Here is a 13,797-nt window from a genome sequence, read left to right as displayed (position 1 = left end):
AGGCTGTTATTTGTAATTATTATTCAACACTATTCACAGCAAACAGTTGTAAAGTTATAGTTATTCGCATTATACTCTCAAAATCTATAGCTAACTGACAGCTGTTGAGATTTGGTTTGCCTCCTTCATCTCAGTGGCCTAGTGGTTAGATTGTCCGCCCTGAGATCGGCAGGTCGCAAGTTCAAAACCCCGGCCGAGTCATACCAAAGACTATAAAAAATTTGGGAGCCAAATCACCAAAAATGATTCCCGGGCGCGGCACCGCTGCTGCCCACTGCTCCCCCCACCTCCCAGGGGGCGATCAAGGGGATGGGTCAAATGCAGAGGACAAATTTCACCACACCCAGTGTGTGTGTGACAATCATTGGTACTTTAACTTTATTCTGTCATGCCATTATCCTCTTTTAGCTCAACATCCAGAAGTATGGTGTACTGCAATGTCTAAATAAAAATAAATTACTCCAAATTAAAAATGTCAGACTACACTTTAAAGTTACCCGACTTAAACTTACTTTTATTAAATTAATTTCCAAACTAACCACCACCACAGCAGACATCTTCCTCAATCCTATCCCAATACTCCCATAAATTAGAAAGGTGTTTCACAACAGTGGTTTAGTAGTTATTTTAAGTAATAGATCTCAATATGGGGAAATTGATAAGACTAAATTTGCCCTAGTGTTTGAATGTTGTCTGTCTATCTATCTGTGTTGGCCCTATGATGAGGTGACGACCTGTCCGGGGTGCAAAGTCAAATTGTGAAACAAAAATTAAAGTTGAATCAAGTGGAAATTGACAGAGTATATGAACTACATTCTTGAGAATAGTAATTGATCATTAATATGTTGGAAGCCGCATATTGAACATATTAAAGAAAAATATCCAAATCCATTGCCATTCGGTATAAAGTAAAACACATGCTGAATAAGAAATGTCTGCACATGTTATATTATTCATTTATTTTTCAATATGTAATATTGTTTTGAAGTTTGGGGAAATGTTTATAGAAGAAATATAGACCCAATACTTAAAATTAACAGGCTCATTTCAATAATACACAAAGCATTATTATTATGATCATACCAATCCATTTTTATAAGTCATAATGTGTTAAATGTTCAGATAATCTATTTTTAAAACAATGGCATTTATGTTTCGAGTAAAGAACAACAGCCTTCCAGTTTGTATTCTTAGCTTATTTACATTATGAGGAGAAAACTATCATTTACGGGGGATATTGATTTTTGAAATAGGTCAAGTAAAATAAAAATAAAAACACAAATGTATTTCAGTTTTAGGAGTTAAATAATGGACCATCCTCAGTGATGAGCTGAACACATGTAGTTTTTTTTTATGGTTTAAGAGACCCTTGAAAAGTAAAGTTTTTTGAACATTATAAAATTTAGTAACATTTACTTTAATCTTTTAACGTTGATGTTCCAGGTAATTTAATGTTCAGTAATTGTATATCATAGGTCAATATAAGCTTTGGCTTCCGCCTATTCTTTTTTTTCGGTCATTCTTTTTCTTTTCTTTTCTGTGTGTAAATGTGTATGATTGTTAATATGTCTAATTTACTGTTAAACTGCTCACACAAATTGGTTGATGGTTGATTATATGACCAAAATAAACTTATTTCATCTATTCATTCATTATCTATCATAGTTTTATTCCATTTTGCATGTAATTATTCCTATTGATTTCTTCCCATTTCACTCAAACAACTAAACAAACAAACAATTAAACAAACTTGCAGCTAACCACAAGCAACAGCATACCATTTACGAATACCTTCATTTGTCACTTTCTCATCTTTTCTTCACTTTCGTTTTCCTTTACAAACAACATCCTGTATCCATCTCTTCCTTACACTTCACACAATGTTTCTATTTTCTGTTCTCCTAGAAACCATTCACATAACGTAAGGTTATAAACATCCTTTTCCCATATTTTCTCAAACCATCCTCTTCACCCACAATCTTCCTTCACCTGCTCTCTCTTCCTCTCTCTCTCACTCTCTCTCCTTCTCTCACAATACAAACACAATAATCCAAAATAATCAGTCTTATAAAATACAACAGGGTCAGCAGCAATCTAAACCTGTATCATTATTTATCTCGTAACAATTTTTCCTCCTTCATAACCTGCATTTTATAATTTTGGCTTTAATATGATTTAGGGCAGTGGTTTTCAATCTTTTTTTCCCAGGAAAATAAAGAAATAAAATACAGCATAATGTCATCAATTTCTGATTTATGAAATTGTATAGCAGTGCAACATTTTGCTCATTTGTTGTGGTCTTACTTGAACTATTTGGACAACAAAAAATGTAAGAATAACTAAAACGTTTTTTAAATTTAAACAAGTGATTAAATTATACTAAAGATTTCTATACATATAATCTATCATCAAACTTCTTTGGATATTGTAATAGTGATTCATCTGGACCCGTGAACTTAATTCTAAATATTTATTTTGTTGAAGTATTATTCTATAATTATATTTATAAAGGATTTTGAATTGTCGCTATTTTAAAATATTTAAAATCTCAGGTACCCTTTGGCATACCTTCAAGTACCTCCTTTTTTTGTCCGGGCGGAAACACCATACCCTCCTTTGAGAACTACTGGTTTAGACTATAAAAATCCTTTGTCTCACACATCATTAGACTGTACAACTCCTCTTTGGGGGGGGCTAGGATAACAGGGAATGCAAAACAATAACAGTACTACCCCAGGGCAGCTGTGGCTACGAAAGTAGCTTACCACCACCAGGTGTGAATGAATGATGGGTTTTTAAAATGTAAAGTGACTTTGGGTACTTAGAAAAGCGCTATATAAATCCCAGTTATTATTATTATTATTATTATTAGTACAATACTTTTTTATATCATGGTCGTTAATGCCTAGTTTCTCTTATTATATTCTTATTTTACTGTTCTCTTTTTATTCTCCTTGTAATATTTTTCTATTTTGTTTCCATTCATACCCTTATTAGTTACTGTTTACTTTTTACTTCTTCTTCCTGAGGGAACTCTCCTGAAGGAATCAATAACGTGTTATCTGTCCATCTATCTATCTATTACTAACCCGAGCACAATTCATGACGTCATGCTCATCTTGCAGACAGTTATTTCCATTTAGTTTTATTCTTTACATGTAATTCTACATGCACCTTTATTTATCACTTTGAAATTTTGCTTTCTTTTGTTATTTATTTACATTATTATTTCTGGTTTACTTGCTGTCTGTTTACTTAAGTTCTCATATTTTGGTCTGTCTTCCTTCTGATTAGAATTTGTTTAGCGCTTCTCTACGTTTTGTTTTGACTATGGCGCTGAGTGTTGGCGATTCTTATCTGTACTTCCTCAGACTCTATGATTCACAGATGTTTTTAGATGTTTTAGAATATAAATTTAAATTTTACTTCATCGTGATTATTCTTGAAATAATAAAAATTTCAATATAATTAAATAATCAATTTACCTTTATTAAATTTAATTTTATTTAATGTGTTTGCTGTATCATTATTAATTCAAAGCTACAATGTGTTCCAACCTATGATGTGCGTGTGTGTGTGTGTTTGTCTCCACTTCCACACAGGAACTGGATGGATCAGATAAGCAACAAGGCTGTTCAATACAGTATATTACACACATAATTAATGACTAAGGAATTTAACAATGCTTCAATGTCCCAGTCCAAATGTATGTATTGATATTTAAATGTTTATTTATTCATATACAGTATATTTTATTTTTCCTATTATCAAAACCAACCTGTCAGCCTTCTCTTCAGATTGAGTACAGCTGTCCACTATATATATATATATATATATATATATATATATATATATATATATATATATATATATATATATATATATATATATATATATATATATATATATATATATATATATATATATATATATAAATATATATATATATATATATATATATATATATATATATATATATATATATATATATATATATATATATATATATATATATATATATATATATATAGTTTTTTATTTATTTATTTATTTATTTATTCTTTAAACCTAGCTCAATGCTAAACTAATCCAATGCTATGCTAACTCAATGCTAACCTAGCTCAATGCTAACCTAGCTCAATGCTAACCTAGCTGTGTCACACCTCTTCGAACCACGTTTCGTGCAGCTGTCACTCACACAGCCTCGTCACAATGACACACTCTTATCTCAAAATGTCTCCCAGCTGAGACTCCTTTTTTTTTATATGCGTCACACACGCACTCACACACAGAGAATTTACCAGAGAGCGAGAGCCTTTTTTCCGTATTTATAGTTTTAATGCCTTCTTACAACTATAATATCGCACAGTCAGAATCACCAGCACAGTTAAAAACAAATTCAAATGACTGGAATTCGCTCGCAGCGCCAAAGAGGGGGAGTACTGGGCTTCCCTGCTTAGGCTGCTGCCTCCGCGATCCAACCTCTTGATAAGCGGAAGAAGATAATTATATGGATGGATCATTCACTCATATGTTTTCTGTACATAACTTTGTCTATTTTATCACAAGCACACACATTTTGGACAATTTCCCAACTTTTACAGATAGCGGGGCTGTGAGAAAAAGCGTAAAGGGAGGGGAGGGGAGGGGGGGGGGGAGGAAGGGGGGGGAATTAAACCAGATAAGAAACCAGGTGCTACACAAAAGTTATTAAACTACGCATATATCTAAATGTACCAACATAAACTGACTCACTCAATACACACACATTTCAGCATTCATCATTATACACACACATTTATAAATTACAATACCACCCCATGTCTGGACAAATATAAACAACTAATGCACGCGTGCTTTTGTGGAATCGGCCGTCTCATATCACAAAAACCAGGTTCGATCATTGCTCATACAACGGCGATTAACCCGTTTCATTGGAGCAGCACCTGCGTTATCCTTCCTGACCAACACGGATAATCGGCCTAAGGCGCTGTAGAATCACCAGGAATCACCCACCAATCCTACAGTACATCGTGTCTGGTCAGTCCATATAGTTTCACCAAGGCTCTACCATACGGAGCCCTTAACTCTATCCATCTATACTGCAGCAAATTTCCAAATTCGTGACAACTTTGCTCAGATAATCTCCTTTACCGGAATCACTGAACGATCACCTTATATCAGGCTTTTTACCCGGCTGCAGTTTCCACATAGACAGATACGTAGGACCTTCATAGACGTCATAAATTTGTGTGGGCCAAATGTCACACCAGTTAGCAAACCTTGCCTTAAATTTCGCTGTGTCCAACTCCGGCTAACCATGTACTTGCAGAAAAAAGCATCCTCTGCCAACAACGACAGAGGATGAAGAGGTTAAAAGAAATGTTTCGTCTCACATCGTCTATGCTTCAAAAACACTCCAAACCACCAAAATTCTATTAACAATCCCCTTATAGCTAAAAACAAGAAATCACAAGTTTTCAACAAACACACAGACAAATGATCACATATAAAACAACTCAATCCAACCATAATTTACCCCATTCCAGGTTGCTTTTGGAGAACCTGACTAAACCTATCTTTTATCAAAAATAGATTCAGCAATTAGTCTTATCGATCCGGCTCTCTCCAGGCAGAAAATGTTTACACTTTAAAGCAAACTGCTTACCTTGTGATGCGCGCGTGCAACACACTGTCTGCCTGACAGAGAGAGCAGGAGCGGCTGTCGACCTGTAGCTTCTGTGCCATCCTGTTCGTGACGCCAATTTGTGTAGTGGATTGTCCGAAGCTTAAGCAGGCAACAAAAGTAGTTTAGTACAACAAATGTATTTACCCATTATCAGAAGTGCAGGTTGAATTAAGTTGTCCGTGCAAGCAGACACAATGTACTCCAGAGCACACAAGACACACACAAGCCAAAATCACTGTCGAGTTCCGGTCTTCTGCCATTTTTTATATGTCTCTTGTGCGTCACTGTTTTTTATCTAGTGCGTCATGATTGTTTTGTTTTGGTTTTGTCTGTTCCAAAACAACCTTGTATCTCTTAGTCATATTTGGAAATTCTAAACATTCTGTAGACAGGTTGGCATAACTCCATATTCACCTTTGTCCCACAACTGGTCCATTCAATGGCACAAAATAGAAGAGAATTGAAAATGAGCGGACATTCTTAAAAGACAAGAAATATAGGTCAAAAGGTCAGAAATTGTACGACACTACCACTCCACTACATGCTCCTCCAACATAAAGCACCCCACTATACCATCAGCCCTGAAATTTGAAGTCAAAAGCTCACATTGTGATTCAAGTTAAATGCCATTTTTTTCGCTGATTGTGTTTTTCATATATCTGAAGAATTTCATGGCATCACCAGTAAAGACCTCCTGAAGACTTTTAATGAGTCCCTTGAGAATGATGTGCCTCGCCTGCTCAGACTGTACCGAGCTAGAAAGGGAGCTTTTGGTCAGCAAATAGAAGACTTCCTGGATAAGCTTGATGAACAGGTAAGTGATGGACATGTGTCAGTAAAATGGATCTTATCAGTCATTGCTATATGTTCTTAGTTTGTGCCATTTGATCATTATAACAGTTTTTAATTTGTTAAAGTAGAAAATGCACTAGTCCGAAGGCTTGAAGTGTTTTTTTTCCCTTTTCTTGAGCATGCTACTGGTCAGACTTGCGGTCTACTGGTCATTACTAAAAGCAACTTTTGATTTTTCCATCTGTATAAATCCACTATGGTGCTTCACTAATGTATATGCTTATGCTTTCCACTGTATACTCTATAGACATCAGACATTGTGTCTCACCGAAAGATGACAGCACTGAGATGCCTCCCCGTTTTTGTCCGGGACGACACAACTAAGTTTTTCCTGCAGTATTTGGTAAGTAATAATAACAATAACAGGAAATTTACTTGAAAATTACAAGTAATTTGGCCTAATGTAGCTTTAATGGAATAGTTCAACATTTTCATATTCTAGCTTGTTGCCCTGCTCTCTGGTTTAAGATTTGTCGATAGAAACCATTCCTTTAACTGTGCATGCATTTTTGAAGAAGAATCAGGCAATGGTTCCTCATCGCTTGTTAGATTAGCTCAAATACTGGTAGTCTATTGGTAGCCTGCCTTCGCCAACAGTCAGAAGATAAACTTTACAACTCTATTCCGACTACATGGTGTTAGTTTTAAGTTGCAGAAGAGAAGACGACGTTGCTGATGAATGTCTGTTGAATATAAACTAAATTCACCCTGGCTCACAGTCGGGGGCGGCAAGCTAACACTTCCAATTGACTGCTAGTTTTTGAGCTAAGCTTATTTGCGATGAACAACCTTCGCCTATTCCTTCAAAAATGCACAAACAGTTCAAATGAATGATTTCTGTTGCCTTGTCTTGAACCGGAGAGTGGGGCAACAAGCTAAAAAACTATTACTATTTTAACATTTTGAGTAGGATCTCATAGCTGATGACAAAGATTTTATGCATAATACACTTTGTGTAGATTTCATTTTGTGCCCAGAGATGTTTTTTAATGCCCAAATGTCATATTCTTTAGCCAATGCATATAACCATAAAGAAAAGTTCCTGCCCCAATTTTTTTAAATATTTAATGGTTAATGTTCTGCCTTCAATTAATTTGAAAGTAATTTAAGGGTTTTTTCCATTTTTTTGAACATTGTAAAATTGTAATCGTTCCCAGAAGATCCATACCAGTCGGGCCCTAATTACATCCTTTTGTTCGACCTAACACTCAATCATGCACCTGTTACTATTCCTCAGGAAACTGACCCTGAAGAAAGAGTGCTCCGAGGCGTGTCTGTTGGCATCCTTACAATCCTTGAAGAAGATGATCCTGCTGTATCACCCAACGTACGGGACTGGGCTGTTGTGTTGGAAGGTTCCATCGTGCTACATGACCTGCCAGACCTCGGTACCGCCTTTGCATACCTCTTTGGCCTACTGTATGCCATGAACATTGATTATCCAAAGGAGATGAAGTACACCTTTGAAACAATTCAGTCTATCTTTTTCGAGCTTGTCTCTCAGTGCTCACAGCGGACAAGGTCTCTGAAAACAAAGCTTTTGCTGTGACTCTTAATGTGGAAGCCAACCTATGTTTGCTGCCTGTTCTAGTGCATTGTGGTTAGTGCTCATATAAAACTTCACGGCCAGTGATTTAAAACATGCAAGACCTCACGGAAAACAATTGTATTTTTTTTCTTTAAGTGTGATAAACAATTTTTTTTATTTTATTTTTTTCAAAATGTATTTAAAATTGAGTGAGATTCACAAAATACCATCATGCTACATAACCCGCCAGACCTCGGTACTGCCTTTGCATACCTCTTTGGCCTACTGTATGCCATGAACATTGATTATCCGAAGGAGATGAAGTACACCTATGAAGCCATTCAGACTATCTTTTTCGAGCTTAGCTCTGTGCTCAAGTCTCCTCTGCCTCAGAAATAGAGATTCTTTAAAAAAAAAAAAGAAAATAAAGAATCGTTAATCTATTTCAGAGGCAGAGGGGACTTGAGCACAGAGCCAAGCTTGAAAAAGATAGTCTGAATGGCTTCATAGGTGTACTTCATCTCCTTTGGATAATCAATGCTCATGGCATACAGTAGGCCAAAGAGGTATGCAAAGGCAGTACAGAGTTCTGGCGGGTTATGTAGCATGATGGTATTCTGTGAATCTCACTTCAATGTAGATACAAAATGTTTCTTTACAGTTGAGTGAGGTTTACAAGAGGTGCATATTCACTGTCAACTGATCAAGTTTGTCAACTGTTCTAATTTACAAAACAAATTTTCTCTATGATGATAATTCTATCATCAAATCATTACACAATTATATTGCCTGGCTGCTGTGAAAACATTTATTTCTTAGCTTTTAACTTCAGTGTTACAGGGATCCAATTTTACTGTTAGGGAAGTGTTTTATTCACTTTAAAGAAAATACCTGGGAAAGTGTCAAGGTCTGTGACACACCCAATTTAACCCTGATGTTAAACATGTTTCTGAATGAGAAATAAACAAGGTTTTTGATGTGTGCTCTTTATTTTATTTATTCATTCAGCATTTCTTAAAAACAATTACAGCAACATAAATGTTACTTGACTTGTAAAGGAAGTTTTCTAACTGAAGTAACAAGAATTTCCGAGTTAGTTGAAGGTAAAAATAAATGGAATTGAAGCATGAACTTTTTTGTTGGTCCTGTTGTGTTTACTAAGGGGAGGTGACGGCAAACATACACCAGGGGGAAGTATGAACAATGTTTTATTATATATATATATATATATATATATATATATATATATATATATATATATATATATATATATATATATATATATATATATATATATATATATATATATATAATAATAACAAACAATACTAATATAATAAACTAAGGAAAATGGAGTGTGAAATAGATCCAAGGGTGTGTATGGTGTAAGATTATGTGTAGTATTTAACTGGAATGTGTGTTACCAAAGTGTTGAACGAGAGATGAGGAAGTCCAGGGAAGAGAGAAGTCCGAGTCCAATGCGGGGGAAGTCAAGGATTGGGGAGGCAGTCAGAATCCAGAGGGGTCCAGAGAAGTGAGGTGCACAGCTCACTACCAAGGCGACGGAGGGAATTCTGCGGGGGACACAGGAGAAACAAGGGACAAGTACGCCACGGAGAGGAAAACAAGACAAGAGCATAAAGCTTGACGCTTACGGTACACCATGACAAAACTAAGTTCCCGCGCCGATCCTTGGGTCCACCCTGCCTTTATCCGGCACACCCTCATCAGTAACAGGTGCGCAGATAACCGGTGAGTGTTTGCAGCTGGCGGCTGCTGCAGGGCGGAGACGCGCGCGGCGCGTCCCTGGGTTTGCGCGGCCGTGGGCGTGTCCCAAGGTGCGCATGGCAGGCAGGGGTCTGAGCCGTAACAGGTCCGACGTAAATATCATAATTAGGTGAACAAGATCGAGTTGGCATAACTCTTATCTAAACTTGGAAATCTTAGTTAAGTCAACAACAGTAGTCAAAGTTCAACAAGAATATATGAGTTTGTTGAAGGTAAAAATACATGGAATTGAAGCATGAATTTTATTGTTGGTCCCACAAAAATATCATAATTTGGTGAACAAGAAGATCCGAGTTGACATAACTCTTATCTCAACTTGTAAATCTTAGTTAAGTCAACAATAGTATTCAAAAGTTGAGAAAACGCAAAAATCTGGTTGCATCATGTTGCCTTGAAAATTTTGCGTTTTCTCAACTTTTTTTTTTTTACAGTGCTGTATTGACAAGTATGGCAAGTACCTATAGCCGTTGTGACAAAAGCAAAAGAGGAAAAGGGCGCCCTTTGCTGGGAGCGTCACCAAAAGTTTACAGCACCTGGTATTCCCAGGCTTGTGCACCTCCGAGTCCAGAAGCTCTGCTCAACAGACCAATCATTGAGCAGAGAGTTTCCTCAACAGACCAATCAAATAGCTATGTTGAGCACAGTCGAGGAGACGGTCTTGCTCAACAGACCAATCACAGAGCTCTGTTGAGCCGCCTTATTATAATACTCATTAATATTCATGAGTTGTCTACGTCTCAACATGGCGGCTTCCATGAAACAAGCGATCACTTTTGGAACGATGTGTATTGTCCATGTATACAGCGTTTATCGACAAAATACCACTTCCCCTTGTTGTGGATAAGATCAAAGAAAGCGTTATGGCAAATATGGCAAACACACAAAATGTGCAATATTTTCCCCAAAAAATATGCAATATTTTCCCCAAAAAATATGCAATATTTTACCCGCAAAATATATGCAATATTTTCCCCCTAAAATTATGCAATATTTTCCCCAAAAAATATGGAATATTTCCCTCAAGAAATATGCAATATTTCCCCCCAAATATATGCATTTTTTTCCCTAAAAGATATGCAATTTTTTCCCTAAAAAATATGCAATATTTCCCCCCAAAAATATGCAATATGTTCCCTAAAAATATGCAATATTTTCCCCCCAAAATATATGCAATATTTTCCCCCAAAAATATGCAATATTTTCCCCCCAAAAGATGCAATGTTTTCCCCAAAGAAAATGCAATTTTTTACCTAAAAAATATGCTATATTTTCCCCCCAAAATATGCAATATTTTCCCTAAAAAATATGCAATATTTTACCCGCAAAATATATGCAATATTTTCCCCCTAAAAAATATGCAATATTTTCCCTAAAAATATGCAATATCCCCCCCCCCAAATATGTAATATTTCCCCCAAAAAATCTGCAATATTTTCCCTAAAAAATATGCAATATTTTCAGTAAAAAAATATGCAATATTTCCCCCCCCAAAATATGCAATATTTCCCCCAAAAAATAAGCAGTATTTTCCCCAAAAAATATTTCAAAGTGGAATATATGATGTGATTTGATTTATTGTTATTTTTTGAGCAGTGAAAGTTTTAAAGGGAAAAAACAGCCTGCATGGCAGCTTTGAGTTAAAATGATCAACATTGCAACTTTTTCTCGTTACATTTCACCTGTTTCCTCTTTTATTCCACTTTTCTTTTGTATGAGTATTTTTAGGTCAGGAGTATTTTTCAGGTCCTATTGCTGACACATTTTTTCAGGCCAGAAGAAAGAGTGCTCGGATTGGCATCCTTACAATCCTTGAAGAAGATGATCCTGCTGTATCACCCAACGTACGGGACTGTTGTGTCATCCAAGTCCTTCAAGAGAAATGCAAACTAACACTTTTTAAATACACGGCCTCTTGTACGTCTTTTCATTTGTGGTCTAAGCTTTTATAAATAAAATAAAGCAACTGATGAGTAAATCATTGTCATATATTTTATAGTGCTTAATTAACACAATACATTGGCAAAATCTGCCCAATTTGCTCTTGTACTTGGTTTAATGTTGTGTTTAATTCATTAGAAATAAAATTAAACAATCAACAACTACACTTTGTATTGCTAAATTAACACAACACATCAGTTTAGGTGTTCCCTGCATAATTACTGTGATAAATTTGCTATAATTAAATGAAGTAATTCATTCATTAATTTATACAGCACACATTCTCATATTGTGTAATAATTATGATACATTGTTATATTGTTATATTGCTACAAACTGTTACTGCATTCACTTCTTGTAGTTACTAAACGTGAAGAGTAATAGTATTAATAATACTCTCCCCTCTTCTTATCAGCTGCAGGAAATTAATTATTTTTCGTACGGTCTAGTGTCAAAAAAGTATAAAATGTGGTTTTGAAAAGAAGCTCCTTTCTTGGGAGGTAGCGGAATGATCATCATCACCGTCAACCCCGATCTGGACTTGGGGGGGTCGTCAGCCATTCCCAGGCAGTCTCCCATCCAAGTACTAACCAGGCCCTACCCGGCTTAGCTTCCGAGATCGGGCGTGCTCAGGGTAGTATGGCCGTAAACCAAGAAATTGCCCTCAAAATCAAATTTTTAAATGTGACAAGCTGGTTGACAGGACCTTTCTGCAATGAGCAATGCGTGTGTGATACAACAATCACTGATCTTTTTGTCAGCCTGTCCAACTCTTTGGACTTTTAAACCTCTGTTAGCACTGAAGTGCCTTGAGGCACATGTGTCACTGTTGGCGACACTGCAAATCTTGCTATCAATCCCAAACCGAGTCAAAACTAAACAAATGTGTATTGGGTGGAGAGCAGTGTTTTGTTTGGACGAGCAATATGTAGCTGTATTGACAAGTATGGCAAGTACCTATAGCCGTTGTAACAAAAGCAAAAGGGGGAAAGGGCACCCTATTCTGGGGGCGTACCAAAAGCTTACGGCACCTGGTATTCCCAGGCAGTCTCCCATTCAAGTACTAACCAGGCCCGACCCAGCTTGGCTTCCGAGATCTGACGAGATCGGGCGTGCTCAGGGTAGTATGGCCGTAAGCCAAGAAATTGCCCTCAAAATCAGATTTTTAAATGTGACAAGCTGGTTGACAGGACCTTTCTGCAATGAGCAATGCGTGTGTGATACAACAATCACTGATCTTTTTGTCAGCCTGTCCAACTTTTTGGACTTTTAAACCTCTGTTAGCACTGAAGTGCCTTGAGGCACATGTGTCACTGTTGGCGACACTGCAAATCTTGCTATCAATCCCAAACCGAGTCAAAACTAAACAAATGTGTATTGGGTGGAGAGCAGTGTTTTGTTTGGACGAGCAATATGTAGCTGTATTGACAAGTATGGCAAGTACCTATAGCCGTTGTAACAAAAGCAAAAGGGGGAAAGGGCACCCTATTCTGGGGGCGTACCAAAAGCTTACGGCACCTGGTATTCCCAGGCAGTCTCCCATTCAAGTACTAACCAGGCCCGACCCAGCTTGGCTTCCGAGATCTGACGAGATCGGGCGTGCTCAGGGTAGTATGGCCGTAAGCCAAGAAATTGCCCTCAAAATCAGATTTTTAAATGTGACAAGCTGGTTGACAGGACCTTTCTGCAATGAGCAATGCGTGTGTGATACAACAATCACTGATCTTTTTGTCAGCCTGTCCAACTTTTTGGACTTTTAAACCTCTGTTAGCACTGAAGTGCCTTGAGGCACAAATGTCACTGTTGGCGACACTGCAAATCTTGCTATCAATCCCAAACCGAGTCAAAACTAAACAAATGTGTATGGGGTGGAGAGCAGCGTTTTGTTTGTACGAGAATTATGTAGCTGTATTGACAAGTATGGCAAGTACCTATAGCCATTGTGACAAAAGCAAAAGGGGGAAAGGGCATCCTATGCTGGGAGCGTACCAAAAGCTTACAG

The 13,797-nt window shown here is 36.8% G+C and overlaps 1 protein-coding gene and 3 non-coding genes across 4 annotated transcripts in view; 1 reads left to right on the top strand and 3 right to left on the bottom strand.

Annotated features, from left to right (window-relative positions):
* LOC133636330 (zinc finger protein 25-like) overlaps positions 1 to 13,797 on the top strand; it is a 1,044,419-nt gene that overhangs the window by 339,139 nt on the left and 691,483 nt on the right. The gene's annotated exons all lie outside the window — the stretch shown is intronic.
* Positions 12,815 to 12,933, bottom strand: LOC133636985 (5S ribosomal RNA). The gene has a single exon (XR_009822779.1). It is a non-coding gene; the product is annotated as a 5S ribosomal RNA (ribosomal RNA).
* Positions 13,302 to 13,420, bottom strand: LOC133636984 (5S ribosomal RNA). Its single transcript, XR_009822778.1, has one exon. It is a non-coding gene; the product is annotated as a 5S ribosomal RNA (ribosomal RNA).
* The window catches only part of LOC133637216 (5S ribosomal RNA), a 119-nt gene continuing 110 nt past the window's right edge, over positions 13,789 to 13,797 (bottom strand). Inside the window, exon 1 of the ribosomal RNA XR_009823005.1 lies at positions 13,789 to 13,797. This exon is cut by the window's right edge and continues 110 nt beyond it. This is a non-coding gene — a ribosomal RNA (5S ribosomal RNA).

Source organism: Entelurus aequoreus, linkage group LG20 (genome assembly GCF_033978785.1).
Source record: "Entelurus aequoreus isolate RoL-2023_Sb linkage group LG20, RoL_Eaeq_v1.1, whole genome shotgun sequence".
Lineage (NCBI taxonomy): Eukaryota > Metazoa > Chordata > Actinopteri > Syngnathiformes > Syngnathidae > Entelurus > Entelurus aequoreus.
This window is presented reverse-complemented; position numbering and strand designations above follow the sequence as displayed.